This window comes from Salmo salar, chromosome 09, assembly GCF_965601325.2.
Source record: "Salmo salar chromosome 09, fSalSal1, whole genome shotgun sequence".
Classification (NCBI taxonomy): domain Eukaryota; kingdom Metazoa; phylum Chordata; class Actinopteri; order Salmoniformes; family Salmonidae; genus Salmo; species Salmo salar.
Genome location: NC_138299.1, coordinates 72737478 through 72756177, shown reverse-complemented (window position 1 = coordinate 72756177; position 18700 = coordinate 72737478). Strand labels below are relative to the sequence as shown.

The 18700-nt window shown below is 43.1% G+C and overlaps 1 protein-coding gene across 1 annotated transcript in view; it reads right to left on the bottom strand.

The window, feature by feature from the left end:
* LOC106611786 (neuronal acetylcholine receptor subunit alpha-7) overlaps positions 1 to 18700 on the bottom strand; it is a 76816-nt gene that overhangs the window by 57263 nt on the left and 853 nt on the right. The window lies entirely within an intron of this gene.

Here is an 18700-nt window from a genome sequence, read left to right as displayed (position 1 = left end):
CACAGAACACACACACTCATATTCCTCCTTGTCCCCCATCTCATTATAGTCATAGCTTCTCTAATGAAGAAATTATCTCTTTGGTCTCAGTGTCTGTCACACACACTCACACACTCACACACAGGAGGAGAGTCAAATGCCACATCCTTTTTCCCCTCTTACTAACCAAGGAGTCGATAGGCCTCCGCTAACTTCTCTCATTCGCCTCCGGAAGGAGTGGTGGGGAGGAGTGTGTTAACAGATACAATGTCTCTATCTGTCTCTGTCTCTCGTTCTATTTCTCTGTTTCTATCTCTTTGTGAAACCAACGTCTAACAGTGATTGGTTATCCTTTTCTTTCTTGTTTCTTTTCATTGTTAGGCTACATCTGTCCTGCCTACAGCTGTGTGCTACATTCGACTGATGGTGTCACAAATCTATTCTTAATGCCCTATTAATTCTAGCAACAACAAATAAAATCATTGAGTAAAACTGTTTATTGAAATTACATTTTGTAATTGAAGCAATGTTAGCCACTAATTTGTTGCTGTTTACGTCTCCACTAGGCTATTCTTCCATTCGTGCATTTATCAATTAAAAGTGACTATAAATCACTATAAAGTGATCATGTTTAAGAATGAAAATGCTTAAGTTAAAAGGGAGTTTCACCCTGGCTCTGCCATGGCATATAGTCATTACTATATTAACAACATTATGTTTTATCATAAACATCAACATTATCCAAACCACAAGCTACAACTAGCACATTTCATTTCACTGGTAGAATCAGGAAGTGTCCCTGTGTACGCGTCTGCTCATAGTGAACCACTAAGTCCGGCATTCATAGCGAATCCTGATACCACCCTGCTAGGTAGATTGGGTGTGCCCGCAAACATTTTTATTTGTAATATTTTTATTTATTTATTTATTATTATTTTTTATATTTTTGTTATTTATATATATCTTTTTTTTTTAAGTTAAACCCCTCCACGACCCCCCCTCTTCGGAGGACAAATATCTTTTAGTTTTTTTTACAGCTTTTCTGCTACATATACATACATTTTACATATACATTTTACATATGCATTTTGCATACACATTTTGCATACATGGTACTTTTATATAAAGCAGTAACATAACAATAATACATTACCAAACATAAGCTCTTTAATCCCACCCCTCAGCCTCTCTCAGCCCATCCCACCTATCACCATAGACCTCCCTCGTTTGGTTTCCATGTGCCGTATATTTTTCAATTGTGCTGTGATGTTTTACATCATTTTTTTTACCTTTCTAATCGTATAGTATCCACAGATTGTGAGCTAAAGATGAAACCTTTCCTACAAGTATTATTATATTATTTATTGACTGGCTATTGTTGTATGCCCCATATATATAGCATTCTGTTGGGTGCAAGAAGTTCATATAATAATTTAAATTGAAAAACTCTTGAATCAAGTGTCGTTTTTTTGTACCAGTTCATAAACCATGTGGGAGTGCCCACAAATTTAGTTAATGGCGTTGTTAACTTCAAACGACCAACACACTGTAATCTCAGAACTTCTTTAAGCATTTTTATTTTACGTTTGTCATTATGCCCGTTTGGTGTTCTGTCTGGCTGTGCTAATTACAAAGAAGCATGTAAATGAGTTATCTTTTACCGTTCTACCTACCAGAGATTTACCCAGATGCTGCCAGTGGTTTGCGGCTATCAAGAATGATGCTTACGGTGACCAAAGATTAGCAGAGGGATTTTCAGCCTGAACGGATGAGGAATCCATTTAGACCACAGCTGAGAAGTGATGCGATACCATCGTTTTCTCCCTTCACAACAAAATGGAAGATTCTCGATTAAAGGTACACATCACTGTCAATTAATTTTGCCTATGCCATGGTAGTTACTGCTAGACTGGTAGCTACCTTCAGCAGAGTACACGTTTGTCTGTTCGTTCTATCTTTTACTAATGTTAGCTAACATAAACTAGCTAACATTAGCAAATAAGAGTAACTCAATCTGGTAGCCATCTATTCCACCCTTGTCTGGAAAGAAAACTGAATTCAATATATCTAACTCACTCTCTGTGTGTTGGTAGGAATTATGAATGTGTATAAATTGTATAAGGTTGATTAGTAGGTTCTCAGCTAGCTAGCAATCTTGCTGCCAATTTAGTGACGCCAACAGCAAGCTAACAATATTAAAATGTCCATGTTAGGTGTGCTAAGCTAGCCAGTCTAATAGAGGTCAATACAACTAGTGGGGTGGTTAAATTGTGTATTGTTGAGTGTTTTGTTGTAGGTGGTACATAATCTGATTCCACCAGCATGTGTTTTCCAACCCCAAGCTCGGCACAAGGTGGAGGTAAATTGGGAAAAATATTTACAAGCTGACGGCTAAGATAGCTCAATTTACAGTAAGCATGGCATAAACATGAATTGGGTACTGTTTGTATGGGTTTGTGTTTGTGTTATGGGGTTACAGGTGGTTAGATGTAGCCTGAGGACCACAGAAAACCTTCCAGAACATGAAATAAATTTAGTCTACCCCTTTTATCTTTTGACCTTTTCTTTTTGTAAATCTCAGGTTCCATGGAGTGCTTCCATAGCCCCTGCTGAAAAATACCCCAAAGCGGTGGCATTTTGGGTACACGAGCATGAGGAAGGGGACAACCCTTGTGATTATGAAGCACAACAAGATTGTGGGACAAAAACCAGCAAGGGACACTGAAAGGTATAAAATCAAGACTACAACAGTAATGACACAACCACCTCATTATTTTTCTCTGCAGATTCTCGAAACACAATACAAACACACGTCTACAAAAAAGATTGTTGGTATCCATTACTGGGAGTTACAGGTTAGGTAATGTTTGGTGTAGCACAGAGAATTTTCGACCGACCTTAGCTTGGCGATGCAGTCTTCATCCTTGATTCGTGGAAACAGGAGTCTCAAAATGTCCGTGTCCAGTAGCAGGGGGTCCGTTTGAATTTAGAAAATGCTCAGTTTTTAAAATAAATACTTTTCTGCTCCATGAAGTAATCCAACAGTGTGAGACGGCATCTTTTCTATTTCAAGTCTTCTGATCAAGACAGGTGAGTGTCCAGCCCAAAGTGCCGCATGGCATAACCAGTGCTTAGTTTCAGCCCTCTCAGATTCGACTTTGTTTGTTCCGGCATCTATTTGCCCAGATCTGGCACCTCTCAGATTTGACTTTGTTTGTTCCGGCATCTATTTGCCCAGATCCGGTACCTCTCGCGGCATGATTTATTAATTATTTAACTGTTTGCACTGTAGACATTCTAGTCATAGCGATCATCATTAAATCAAGTTGCCCCCTCGTTATTTTTCCCGCCCCCCAGAAAGACCATCATGTAAAAGCGCGGTGATCTTTCTATGTAATCATCCTGCCACACTGATTCCAGACCTGCTCTCTTATTTGTACATAGAGGTTATGGGGAGAGCCAGTGGGTTAAGTACCTGATCCTGACACAGGTCTTGGTAGTGGTGGTCAGCTAGTGAAGAGGTCCTTACGCAATCACGTCACGTAGCCTAGTCGTCTCCCTACTGAATTTGAATCATGGGAAAGCCAAATAAAAAAATGGAAAAGAAAAGGCAATCGAGTTTTACATTTTTCAAGTCCAGAAATCCAGAGAAAGATGGTGAATCGAACCCAGAACGAGCCAAAGAAATGTCAGTGCTGGAGGAGAGGAGTGAGGGGAAAACTGTTCCTGATGGCCATGCTAATCCCACCAGTTCAGCATCACCACCGGCAGCTCCACTAGCTAGTAGGCCGACTAGTGAGTCAGACTCAGTGGGAGAGGGGGGTAGACGGGGACCTGGGGGGAGGGGGGGCAGTGCATCCACCGACGAAGTGCTCAGAGCAGGTGCAATTTGCAAGCAAACGTATAACCCCTGGCTGGTCATGCATAATTCAAAGTTGGGCTGTACAACATGCAAAAAGGTAGGGAGCTTGGGTCTAGAAATGAGGAAATAAATGAGCAAAAGAGTGGGTGGAATGTACAGTAGATTAACATCAATGCATCAGATGTAAAAACAAAGAGCCCTCAGAAAAAAGGTCTTTAAACATGTCTGAACCATAGCGCATTTGGTGGCAGCAAGTCAGGTTAACACAAAAAAATAAAAATAAAAAATAAAAATGACTACAGCCAGAGTCTTCAGAACAGCCTTAAAAGGAGGCTAAACATCACAGCCACATGCCTGCTCATGGCTATGAGCAATCGCCATCACTCTGCACACTGCCCTGTCCCATCTGGACAAAAGGAATACCTATGTAAAGAATGCTGTCCATTGACTACAGCTCAGCATTCAAACCCATAGTACCCTACAAGCTCATCATCAAGCGGGAGGCCATGGGTCTCAACCCCGCCCTCTGCAATTGGGTCCCGGACTTTCTGACGGGCCGCCCCCAGGTGGTGAAGGTAGGAAACAACATCTCCACTTTGCTGACTCTCAAAACTGGGGCCCCACAAGGGTGTGTGCTCAGCCCCCTCCTGTACTCCCTGTTCACCCACGACTGTGTGGCCATGCACGCCTCCAACTCAATCGTCAAGTTTGCAGATGACACAACAGTAGTGGGCTGTATATAGCCTGTCTTTTTACTGTTGTCTTATTTCTTTACTTACCTATTGTTCACCTAATACCTTTTTTGCACTATTGGTCAGAGCCTGTAAGTAAGCATTTCACTGTATGGTTGTATTCCGCGCACGTGACAATTAAACTTTGGTTTGATTTGCACTGTTGGAACTAGAAGCACAAGCATTTCGCTACACTAGCATTAACATCTGCTAACCATGTGTATGTGACCAATAAAATGTGATTTTAATTTCAAGTTGACTCCCAGGAGTTAAATGGACTTGACATGGGTAGAGTCATTGTGGGAGGTTTTGAAAACTAAGGTAGGACATTTTTTTTCACTTTACCTTCACAGCACAGAACACGTTTGTAACCTGAATATACGCTTCATATTATCACATAGGCAGGAGGCCTATATATTCTCATGTGTGTGTTCTACTGTAGCCTACATTTGATTTATTTTATTTGAAGTTTTATTCAGATATTGTTCTTCTGCTACATTGATGTCTTAAACGATATGAAATTCGGGTCTTGTAAGCCCCACAGCTGAGTATGTGTGCATATGGCGGGTGTTCTGCAGTGTCGTCTAAAAGTGTTGCTGTACATTGATGTCTAGAAAATTAGGCTTTAAGAAATTCAGACTTGTGTAAGCCCTGCAGCTATTCTCAAGTTTGTGGGCATACTGCAGGGACGTCTAAAATTATTTTAATGAATTAGCACCTTGGAAAGTGCTGTCCGTTTCACCACCATAAATAGTAGGCTACTTGGCTGCTACGTTGTGTTTGACACTTTTTTCTCAATGTGTTCCGATACCTCCGAGCCCGCCGGATAACCCCTCTCACGCTCACTATGGTGTTCCAGGATCTCCCGATTTACAAATTAAGCACTGGACATGATGACAGACACCTGTCTCAATCAATGAGAGTAAATCATTTACTCAGCTAGCTAGCCACTGTATTTGTCATTTTTAAATTTTAAAATAAATAAAAAAAATTCACCTTTATTTAACCAGGTAGGCCAGTTGAGAACAAGTTCTCATTTACAACTGCGACCTGGCCAAGATAAAGCAAAGCAGTGCGACACAAACAACAACAGAGTTACACGTGGAATAAACAAACGTACAGTCAATAACACAATAGAAAACTCTATATACAGTGTGGGCAAATGAGGTAAGATTAGGGCGGTAAGGCAATAAATAGGCCACAGTGGAGAAATAATTACAATTTAGCAATCTGCCCTCTTGGTGCTGGCATCGGCTGTAGCTGAGCTTCTACCGTTAGCTAAATCCAACTCTTTGTTTCAAATCCTCTTCTCTACCACTGAAAACAAACCCAGATTTCCCCAAGGTGATGATGACAATAGCCCATTGAATGACATTATCCTAGAGCTAATGTCCCAACAATGCTTTAGAAATGTCAATATGAAAATAAAATATAAAATATAGCAAGAGTCAATATCACAAATATACACTGCTCAAAAAAATAAAGGGAACACTTAAACAACACAATGTAACTCCAAGTCAATCACACTTCTGTGAAATCAAACTGTCCACTTAGGAAGCAACACTGATTGACAATAAATTTCACATGCTGTTGTGCAAATAGAATTGACAACAGGTGGAAATTATAGACAATTAGCAAGACACCCCCAATAAAGGAGTGGTTCTGCAGGTGGGGACCACAGACCACTTCTCAGTTCCTATGCTTCCTGGCTGATGTTTTGGTCACTTTTGAATGCTGGCGGTGCTTTCACTCTAGTGGTAGCATGAGACGGAGTCTACAACCCACACAAGTGGCTCAGGTAGTGCAGCTCATCCAGGATGGCACATCAATGCGAGCTGTGGCAAGAAGGTTTGCTGTGTCTGTCAGCGTAGTGTCCAGAGCATGGAGGCGCTACCAGGAGACAGGCCAGTACATCAGGAGACGTGGAGGAGGCCGTAGGAGGGCAACAACCCAGCAGCAGGACCGCTACCTCTGCCTTTGTGCAAGGAGGAGCAGGAGAAGCACCACTCCTTTTATCGCAAAGTGTGATTACCCAGTAAAGTTATTTTAAAATCTGGCATTACAGGTGCTTTCAAGAGATATTCATCTATAAATATTAGAATGACAATATTACATTTTTAAAATGTTTTCGAATAGTAATTTAGTAAATTGTAGCGCTGTTTCACCGGATGCATTTGAGGGAAAATAGTTAGTCAACGTTACGTGCCGATGTAAAATGCTGTTTTTATATACAAATATGAACTTTATCGAACAAAAGAATGCATGTTTTGTGTAACATGATGTCCTAGGAGTGTCATCTGATGAAGTTTGTAAAAGGTTAGTGCTGCATTTAGCTGTTTTTTGGTTATTTGTGATGCATGTGGTTGGTCGGAAAATGGCTATGTGGCTACTTTTACGATATACTCCTCTAACATAATCTAATGTTTTGCTTTTGCTGTAAAGCCTTTTTGAAATCGGACGACGTGGTTCGATTCAGGAGAGGAGTATCTATAAAACGATATAACATAGTCCTATATTTGAAAAAATATATATATTACATTTCGTTATGCTAATGGCGATAGGATTTTTTCGCTGGATGTCCGTCCCGCATACGGGACGAGCCCGTCAAGAGGTTGTTTTAAGGACATTACATCAAAGTTGGATCAGCCTGTAGTGTGGTTTTCCACTTTAATTTTGAGTGTGACTCCAAATACAGACCTCCATGGGTTGATAAATTGGATTTCCATTGATTATTTTTGTGTGATTTTGTTGTCAGCACATTCAATAATGTAAAGAAAAAAGTATTTAATAAGATTATTTCTTTCATTCAGATCTAGGATGTGTTGTTTAAGTGTTCCCTTTATTTTTTTGAGCAGTATATAATCATATCAAGTACTATAGGAAATGTGTTATACAAACACTTTTATCAGACCTGATGCATGCCGTATCAATTGATCGAAAGTGGACTGACAGGTGGATATTGTAGATAGATGGATATCGAGTAAAGAAATTACGTGAATTTTTTTCTCCATTCTTGACCCTGATTGGTTAGAAAAAAGGTTTATTATAGATACTGTAGGTGAGTGTGAAAGAAAGAGAAATGCCTCCTTGAAGTGGTGAAACTCAATATTTACACGTGGGCCTCTCAAGGGGATGAAAACAGAGGCAGAGAAAGTGAGTGAAGAAGAGATATGGAGATTAAGTGAGTGGCCAGTAACGCACTGTCCTAATCTCTCTCTAACTCACCCTGACACTTTTTGTGATTTACACCGTAAAGCTATGTCTCTCTCGCTCTCTTTTCTCTCTCTCGCTCTCCGCTTGCTTCTCACCCGAAACAGTTCAGAACAGTTTGTACATATACAATGGTGACATTTTGTAACGTTTATGTTTACTTTGGTCTTCGGCATGTTTTTTTTTTGGCTGTTCGTGCACACGACAATTTATCTAGAGGCAAGCCGAATTTTGGTAGCCGAAGTTTACGTCCCGTCGTCGCTCATTGGTCAACAGTAGGGATTCTTATTATACCTCAGTGGAATCTTCAATTAAGTGTTTGTTGTCATTCAATGATAGACGACTCGTTTTAATGCAAAAAAATGTTCATGAAAAATACTGCACCAAACATCTTAGTTAGATGTCAAATTGTGCAAGTAAGAGCTCTTCTGCAAAAACGTCTAAATTAATGCCAGATTTTTTTTGTTACTTTTGGTCATGTAGTGTATGTGGACACCTGCTCGTCGAACATCTCATTCCAAAATCATGGCCATTAGTATGGAGTTGGTCCCCCCCTTTGCTGCTATAACAACCTCCCCTCCTCAGGGAAAGCTTTCCACTACATGTTGGAACATTACTGCGGGGACTTGATTCCATTCAGCCACAAGAGCATTAGTGATGTTGGACGATAAGGCCTGGCTCGCAGTCGGCATTCCAGTTCATCCCAAAGGTGTTCGATGGGGTTGAGGTCAGGACTCAACAAACCATTTCTGTATGGACCTTGCTTTGTGCATGGGGGCATTCTCGTGCTGAAACAGGAAAGAGCCTTCCCCAAAGTCAGAAGCACAGAATCATCTAGAATGTCATTGTATGCTGTAGTGTTAAGCTTTCCCTTCACTAGAACTAAGGGGCCTAGCCCGAACCATGAAAAACAGCCCAGATCATTATTCCTCCTCCACCAAACTTTACAGTTGGCACTATACATTGGGGCAGGTAGTGTTCTCCTGGCATCCGCCAAACCCAGATTTGTCTGTCGGACTGCCAGATGGTGAAGTGTGATTCATCACTCCAGAGTCCAATGGCGGCAAGCTTTTCACCACTCCAGCCGAAGCTTGGCATTGTGCATGGTGATCTTAGGCTTGTGTGCGGCTGCTCGGCCATGGAAACTCATCTCATGAAGCTCCCGACAAACAGTTCTTGTGCTGACGTTGCTTCCAGAGGCAGTTTGGAACATGGAACCGACGGCAGACAATTTTTATGCGCAATTGTTTTCACTTGAAAAATACTGCACCAAACATCTTAGATGTAAAACTGTCCGACAAAGATCTCTGCAAAAAACGTCAACATTAATTATGAGCATTTTGAGGAAGTGGCTATGGGTCTTAAGATGGACAAACAGTACTATTGCCGCTTTTTCAAGCGATGGTCTTTTAAGGGAGTATGTGAGCGCGGTCCTCCGGTTCACCTAGCCGAGTTCGGGCTAAGAGCCAGCCAATGGAAGCATGCTGAAGCCTTTACTCTTTCTTTCACTCTCTTTTACTCTCTCTGTTTTGTCCTCTCTTTCTCTCTCTCACAAACTCTCTCCAGTCATCAGAGGCTATAGCTAGGTGTTTACTGCTGTTGTCTCCCTGCTAGAGCTGTGAGCTGTGTGTCTGAATAACCAGCAGCCCAATCCCACACCAAGGTTACAGCAAACCTTAGGCCTCTACACGTTACCCTACCGCTAACAAACATGTTTCCTCTAATATATGTTACAACTCCCAGATTATTCTCCAGGTAGGGTACAGAAGCCCCAAAGCAACTTCCAGACACACACAAACATGTTCCAGCTAAAACACACCTGATATGGTAATATGGATAGTAAGCTTACCTTACCACTTGTGTGCGTGCGGGCGTGAAAGTGAGAGGGGGATATGAAGGGAGAGGAGGGGGTACAGTCAGACAGGGCTGAGGGATTGGTAGCTTCACAGCCCGGCCCAGCACACTCTGACAGAATGACATACATTGATAACCATCTCTCTCTGCCATTCTCTCTCGCTCCTTCCGCTCCCTCTCTCCATCTTTCATTCCTCATGAATATGAGCTTTTTTTGTTTCTGCTGTCCTGACACCTGACTGATTCTCTGAGTCTCTGTTTAACCGTCCTAATAGTGTGAAACGTTTGTTGGCTTTAAAAGAGCACTGCCTCTGAACTGGTAGGCTGAGAAAGCCTAAAGATGAAGTGTCCTAATGGATTATCTAGTAGATGGAAGTGGACGCCTTGTAAGTTTTCATTTTATTTATTTATTTTATTTCACCTTTATTTAACCAGGAGGGCAAGTTGAGAACAAGTTCTCATTTACAATTGTGACCTGGCCAAGATAAAGCAAAGCAGTTCGACACATACAACAGAGTTACACATGGAGTAAAACAAACATACAGTCAATAATACAGTAGAAAAATAAGTCTATATACAATGTGAGCAAATGAGGTGAGACAAGGGAGGGAAAGGCAAAAAAGGCCATGGTGGCAAAGCAAACACAATATAGCAAGTAAAACACTGGAATGGTAGATTTGTAGTGGAAGAAAATGCAAAGTAGAAATAGAAATAATGGGGTGCAAAGGAGCAAAACAAACAAATAAATAAATACAGTAGGGGAAGAGGTAGTCGTTTGGGCTAAACTATAGATGGGCTATGTACAGGTGCAGTGATCTGTGAGCTGCTCTGACAGCTGGTACTTAAAGCTAGTGAGGGAAACAAGTGTTTCCAGTTTCAGAGATTTGTGTAGTTTGTTCCAGTCATTGGCAGCAGAGAACTGGAAGGAGAGATGGCCAAAGGTGGAATTGGCTTTGGGGGTGACCTGCTGGAGCGCGTGCTACATGTGGGTGCTGCTATGGTGACCAGTGAGCGGAGACAAGGGGGGACTTTACCTAGCAGGGTCTTGTAGATGACCTGGAGCCAGTGGGTTTGGAGACGAGTATGAAGCGAGGGCCAGCCAACGAGAGCATACAGGTCGCAGTGGTGGGTAGTATATGGGGCTTTGGTGACAAAACGGATGGCACTGTGATAGACTGCATCCAGTTTATTGAGTAGGGTATTGGAGGCTATTTTGTAAATGATAGGATGGTCAGTTTTATGAGGGTATGTTTGGCAGCATGAGTGAAGGATGCTTTGTTGCGAAAAAGGAAGCCAATTCTAGATTTAACTTTGGATTGGAGATGTTTGTTGTGAGTCTGGAAGGAGAGCTTACAGTCTAAACAGACACCTAGGTATTTGTAGTTGTCCACATATTCTAAGTCAGAACCGTCCAGAGTAGTGATGTTGGATGGGCGGGCAGGTGCAGGCAGCGATCGGTTGAAGAACCTGCATTTAGTTTTACTTGTATTTAAGAGCAGTTGGAGGCCACGGAAGGAGAGTTGTATGGCATTGAAGCGCGTCTGGAGGGTTGTTAACACAGTGTCCAAAGAAGGGCCAGAAGTATACAGAATGGTGTCATCTGCGAAGAGGTGGATCAGAGACTCACCAGCAGCAAGAGCGACATCATTGATGTATACAAAGAAAAGAGTCGGCCCGAGCATTGAAACCTGTGGCACCCCCATAGAGACTACCAGAGGCCCGGAGAACAGGCCATCCGATTTGACACATTGAACTCCATCAGAGAAGTAGTTGGTGAACCAGGCGATGCAATCATTTGAGAAACCAAGGCTATTGAGTCTGCCGATGAGGATGTGGTGATTGACAGAGTCGAAAGCCTTGGCCAGGTCAATGAATACGGTAGCACAGTATTGTTTCTTATCGATGGTGGTTACGATATCGTTTAGGACCTTGAGCGTGGCTGAGGTGCACCCATGACCAGCTGTGAAACCAGATTGCATAGTGGAGAAGGTGCGGTGGGATTCGAAATGGTCGATAATCTGTTTGTTGACTTGGCTTTCGAAGACCTTAGAAAGGCAGGGTAGGATAGATATAGGTCTGTAGCAGTTTGGGTCAAGAGTGTCCCATCCTTTGAGGAGGGGGATGACAGCAGCTGCTTTCCAATCTTTGGGAATCTCAGACGACATGAAAGAGAGGTTGAACAGGCTAGTAATAGGGGTTGCAACAATTTCGGCAGATCATTTTCGAAAGAAAGGGTCCAGATTGTCTAGCCCGGCTGATTTGTAGAGGTCCAGATTTGGCAGCTCTTTCAGAACATCAGCTGACTGGATTTGGGAGAAGGAGAAATGGGGAAGGCTTGGGCGAGTAGCTGTGGGGGGTGCAGTGCTGTTGACCGCGGTAGGGGTAGCCAGGTGGAAAGCATGGCCAGCCGTAGAAAAATGCTTATTGAAATTCTCAATTATAGTGGATTTATCGGAGGTGACAGAATTTCCTAGCCTCAGTGCAGTGGGCAGCTGGTAGGAGGTGTTCTTATTCTCCATGGACTTTACAGTGTCCCAGAACTTTTTTGAGTTTGTGTTGCAGGAAGCAAATTTCTGCTTGAAAAAGCTAGCCTTGGCTTTTCTAACTGCCTGTGTATATTGGTTTCTAACTTCCCTGAAAAGTTACATATCACGGGGGGCTGTTCAATGCTAATGCAGAATGCCACAGGATGTTTTTGTGTTGGTTAAGGGCAGTCAGGTCTGGAGAGAACCAAGGGCTATATCTGTTCCTGGTTCTACATTTCTTGAATGCTTATTTAAGATGGTGAGGAAGGCATTTTCTTTAAATAACCAGGCATCCTCTACTGACGTGATGAGGTCAATATCCTTCCAGGATACCCAGGCCAGGTCGATTAGAAAGGCTTGCTCGCTGAAATGTTTCAGGGAGCGTTTGACAGTGATGAGTGGAGGTCGTTTGACCGCTGACCCATTACGGATGCAGGCAATGAGGCAGTGATCGCTGAGATCTTGGTTGAAAACAGCAGATGTGTATTTAGAGGGCAAGTTGGTTAGGATGATATCTATGAGGGTGCCCGTGTTTACGGCTTTGGGGTGGTACCTGGTAGGTTCATTGATAATTTGTGTGAGATTGAGGGCATCAAGCTTAGATTGTAGGATGGCTGGGGTGTTAAGCATGTCCCAGCTTAGGTCACCTAGCAGCACAAGCTCTGAAGATAGATGGGGGGCAATCAGTTCACATACGGTGTCCAGAGCACAGCTGGGGGCAGAGGGTGGTCTATAGCAGGCGGCAACGGTGAGAGACTTGTTTTTAGAGAGATGGATTTTTAAAAGTAGAAGTTCAAATTGTTTGGGTACAGACCTGGATAGTAGGACAGAACTCTGCAGGCTATCTCTGCAGTAGATTGCAACACCGCCCCCTTTGGCCGTTCTATCTTGTCTGAAAATGTTGTAGTTAGGGATGAAAATGTCAGAGTTTTTGGTAAGTAGACGTAGAATATGGACAACGCTCTTTATATGTCTTCTTCATTGTGAGCTGATTTACTCTGAAGCACATGAACCAGGAAAAAGGCCTCTGTTCTGGGTAGCATCTGCAAACAGAAGCTGAGACAAGACAACCAACCCCCCCCCCCCACCCCCCACCCACCCCCCGCTCAGATGTGCACCCCACATTCAGCTCCAGACACAAGGCACAGGCTGGAGCCTAGAATGAGAGTTTTTGATGAGGTTGCGTCATATTTCTGTCTGTACTTTTCGTTGAAGCTTGCATCGATGCATGCTTTTCGAAATGTGTACAAGCAGAGTACGCATCCGTGCTCCGTTTCGCATACTTTGACTTGGACTTATGCTCTGGCCCTCCCGTACTCCAATTTGCGTGCTCGGAGCACGGTCTTATGCATATTGAGAAACACTCAAAGTCTCAAATAGAACAACAGAATATAGAACAGTAGGAGAAATAGGGCCAGAGTTTAGACCCTGGAAGGGACCAAACAGAGAGAGTTTCGAGACCACTCCTCAGAATCTCTGCTCTGTCTCTCGAAACACACCATGCGTCATTAATGCAGAGTGATGAGAAGACAGTCACAGCTATGTAAGGTATGCAAATCACAAGGACTTCTCTCTCTCTCTCTGCCTCATACACACACACAAGAACCCAGACAAACGGATGTAACTAATGGCGACCCAGACCTTCACGGGTGTCCTTTTAACTGCCTGTCAGAAAGCCATCCCAAGGTGAAGAAACAAAGGACCCATATCCCAATAATGTCACAGTGATAGATGAGGTTATTAAACGGCTAGGAGTAATACATGTGCGCTGTTCTACAACTCTAAACAAGTGTTTAAAATACCCCAAAACCCATTGTGAAGACAGAATGCGTCCAAAGTGGCACCCTATTCCCTATATAGTGCACTACTTCTGTCCAGAGCCCTATGGGCCTTGTCAAGGCAATAGGGTGGCATTTGTGACACAGATAGAATTGATTTGACCACAGGAAGAGTGTTCCGATATTTCAAGCACATTTTTCAATATTGTGTTCAGTGCCAGTTTAATCAGTGTTTTACTTTCCAGTCAATATCCTGTTGGGTAGTGGAGGCTCCAGATGGAATACAACTAGTACAGATGTTCTGTCTTCACTCTTACATCAAAGTATAGTTGTGCATATTCCCTGACCTATTTCAGCCCAAACCCACCCACAGAGAGAGAGGGGGGAAGAGAGAGAGAGAGAGGGGGGAAGAGAGAGAGAGAGAGGGGGGAAGAGAGAGAGAGAGGGGGGGAAGAGAGAGAGAGAGGGGGGGGAAGAGAGAGAGAGAGAGGGGGGGAAGAGAGAGAGAGAGAGAGAGAGGGGAAGAGAGAGAGAGAGAGAGAGAGAGAGAGAGGGGGGAAGAGAGAGAGAGAGGGGAAGAGAGAGAGAGGGGAGAAGAGAGAGAGAGAGGGGAAGAGAGAGAGAGAGGGGAAGAGAGAGAGAGAGGGGAAGAGAGAGAGAGAGGGGAAGAGAGAGAGCGGGATGGAGGGCAGAGAGAAGTGAGTGGGAGGGAGGGACAGTAGAGAGAGTTCAGACATAAAAACAATGCCACAAGAAATGACACATTTTCACATGAGGGAGTTGAAAAGCAACAGTGGCTTTCTAAGGCTGACTCTTCATCTTAATCCATGTGTGTGAATGTTGCTACTGTTGTAACCCCTTCTCCCACCCTGCATCACTGGGCTCAGAGTGTGGGTGGGGTAGGGTGGAGCTAGTGTAGGGGGTGGGGTAGGGTAAACTAGCATGGTAATGACAGTATAGGGGCTGGGCTGAGATGACGTGAGTGGTTGACAATCTATACTCCTGTGGTCAGACCCACCCACCCAGCCTCCATCTCAGGGCCCTAGTGTTTAATCCTAATCTAATCTAATCCAATGTCACGCCACAGTGGAATACTCTATACAACAGACCCATCACAGCTGCTACATTTGTATGTGCATTCATATACATTAACATTGACCTCTTACACAGATAAAAAATCTAAAATAAGGCTGGTTATGTAAATCCATATCTTCATTAGGCTCTTTGGCTCAAAGGCAACTGAAAAATATGTTCTCATATATACAGAGTTATAGTGTAACGTACATACATGTATACCATGTAAGCAGTTGCTGTATTTTACCATGCTGCTACTGGGCAGTACTGTAAGCCTTCCTCCTATGGATGCCAATCACAGCATAAGTAGGTAAGTAGCCTTGCACAAGCGCCTGTTTCTGTAGCGCGAGGCAGCTTGATGTACAAGTGGACAGGGCGCTAGTCTATCATCACTGCGTTCCTTACCAAAAGGCTGGCTGGACCTCTTTAAAGTCACATAGATCACATCATTACGCTCATAAGAAACACTTCATTAAAGCCAGGCAAAGACCCAATCGATAATACACAGGATGAGGCAGGAGTAGTTTAATTGACATAAACTAGAGATTAAAGAAAGTGAGAGGCTAGACAGTCTCTCAGGAGTTACTGGTGAGGGAAAGAGGGGGAAAGGGAAAGAGAGGGAGAAGAGGAGAAAGAGTGAGGTGTTGCATAGGAATCAGAGACAGATTCATTGATTGATAGATGCCATGCAACTCGTCATATTATATAGATCCGGAGAGGTTGGAGGGAGGTTGGAGGGAGGTAAAGAGGGAGGTTAGAGGGAGGTTGGAGGGAAACAATAAAAACAGAATTTCATTGGTAAAAATAATCTCTATTGCTCCACAGTTAATCTTACTCTTCAGATGCATCTCATAGAATACTTTTAGAAAGTATTGTAAATTAACATAGATCAGCCATTACTGAAAGTTAATGTGTAAATGATTTGATCACTTGCCTGTATGCATGGCCTCATGCACAAGAGTGCCCGATCAGAGTGGGAGTAAGGAGTTTAAAGTCTAGAAAAAGCTAGTCTGCGTCAATTATAAATCAAACCGTTAAGAAGACCAGTCTGTCTATCAGACAATGGCAATGCTAGGACAAGTCTGCTTGAGACCAAAGCACTGTCTAAACACACTCAAAATATCACTTTCTCTCTCCCTCCCTCGGTTCCTCCCTCCGTCCCTGGCCAGTGACGCGAGTGGAGTGGATAGGTGAGGACAGGGAGTGTCCGTGTACTGATACACACAAAGAGACGGTGAAACAATGCACGGAGACAGTAACATGCAACACACCGGAGAGATGCCTCTGTGCCAAAAACCTCTGTAAACCCTGTGCTGTGCTGCGTCACAGTGCATAAGGTAGACTCAGATGTCAGGGATGTTGAAGGGGATAGAAGGACGAGGGCGGACTAAGGCCTATGCATGAAACACACAGAGAATCTCAGTGCCGATAGACTGCTAATAGGTACTTATCCCAGTCGGAGGCCGTTCCTTCTCTCGCTAAAACAAAAGCGGTACCTGCTGCGTGCTGACCTGGAAGCGACGAACCTACCGTTTTCTACTTGTAGAATCGCAATGCTCGTCAGTTGCCAACAATATGACTTTGAGCCAATCAGAGAGCACAAATCTCCACGTGGGGGAGCCAACAGGAGTGACAACAAAAAGGACATTTTTCTCCGTACATCCATGGATAAGCCAGTCACACTTTATATACAATGTAGGCTATGAGATAGTAACTAGCTAAGTGCACAGACGCAATGCACACAACACTAAATACTTCCTCCAAGCTAGCTAACCACTGTAGCTAGTATTGACATTATAATTAAATATGAGCTAGTTTCCATGAAACAGCTGCCTGTGTTAGCTGCCAAATTAGTGCAGTGTCATTAGCTAGCTAGCGAAACATTTGGCTATGGACTGGCACTGACAGTATGGAATTATGGAGAGTGAATTAAATTGTTTCTTCATCATCTTGCTAGGTAGTTATCGAGCTGTGGCCATCTGGCTTTCTACAAAATAGCAACATTACCGCAGCTAGCTAGCTAACGTTGGAATCTAGACCATAAGCAACACACACGGATGTGCATTGCCAAACAACGCTACTGCCACCTTCTGGTTTGGAGTATTTTAACAAGGCTGAGTGGCTGACGACTTCAGTTTTTGCTACGTGAACAGCAACCCTACTGGTGTGTCTGAGCTTTTGCGTTTGAGGCCGCAGGCAGAGTCCCCCCCGCCCCCACATTTTTTTTTTTTTTATAGTCAACACTTGTAATTTAGCTGTAAAAATGTATTACCTTTTAAATATGTCATGAACACGACCAGTCATGATGTGTTCATATGATTGTCAAACAAATCACTTCAAAATGTAGGTTACCTTGGCACGTTCATCCAAAATAATTCCAGCATCCGAACAGTGTACTGTGCATCAGTCAATGTTCCTACAATTCACAAGTGGCTGAAACTATCTTACCGGAGAAAGCATCCGAGCGAGCAAAACAGCACCCCTCTGTCTTACTATATGTAGCCCATGTATCTGATGCTGCCTGGCCAAAAAGAGTATGACATGCCATGGGCCACACATGCAGTACATGTTCTCTGCCTAGATGACCATGGCAGTATTATCAGCAGCGCCTGTCTTTTTACTAAAGAAATGCTTTAATTTACATATTTTTTTATGTAAAAATGTAATCTTTCTTTCTTGTTCTCTGCCCCGCCCTGAAAGCACCTCATTGCTGCAGCTTAATGTCAATGAAAGTCACGTTTGCAATCATATCGTGTGAAACAATGCACGTTAATACTTTAGTGTGGAATAGTCCTTTATTATGAACCATTATGTAGATGATTAATGACACTTGTTTCTACTATTATGAGAAAAACTTGGATTAATATTGATATGTATGTAACAGTCTATTCCATCCCTCTACTCGCCCTAACCTGGGCTCGAACCAGGGATCCCTAACCCTAAACACATCTGCAACTGCCTCACACGAAGCATCATTACCTATCGCTCCACAAAAGCCGTGGCCCTTGCAGAGCAAGGTAAACAACTAGTTCAAGGTCTCAGAGCGAGTGACGTCACCGCTTGAACAGTTATTAATAATGTGCACTGCTAACTCGTTAGCCATTTCCCACCGGTTACATATATGTATGGATATAAACAATTGGTCTACTATGAATTATTATTCAGCTGTTTTGATTAATTACATTTTTTGGGGAGCATTTTTGTCGGCAATGTGGCTTAATTAACCTGGGCACAGTGGCCAGGCAAAACCCCCTCTCGCCCCGTTTCCTTTGCAACTTTTAAGCTTCCTGCTGATTGTGCTCCTGCTGAACCAACCTGCTGAAGAGGAGGGGACTCGAGCAGAGCATGGAGTGCCTCAAACTGAGAAATTATTATAAATATATATATATATTACTAGTGTTATTTGTGTTAATTATGCCCAGCTCATGAGGCCCCTTGATGATGTGAGGCCTGAGGCAATTTCCTCTTCTGCCTAATGGTAAATCCACCACTGGGGAGGGGAGGGAGAACGGGGCAGTAAAAATAACGAATTACATTATCCCTATGAATAAGCACAACGTGCGCACACACATTTAACTATTTTAAATGAACTCCAAAATGATGCACTGCACATGCATTATACTATATCGCATACCTACTATCTAGAATGGATGACAGAATCTTGCTGTACCTAACAACAGACTGCAC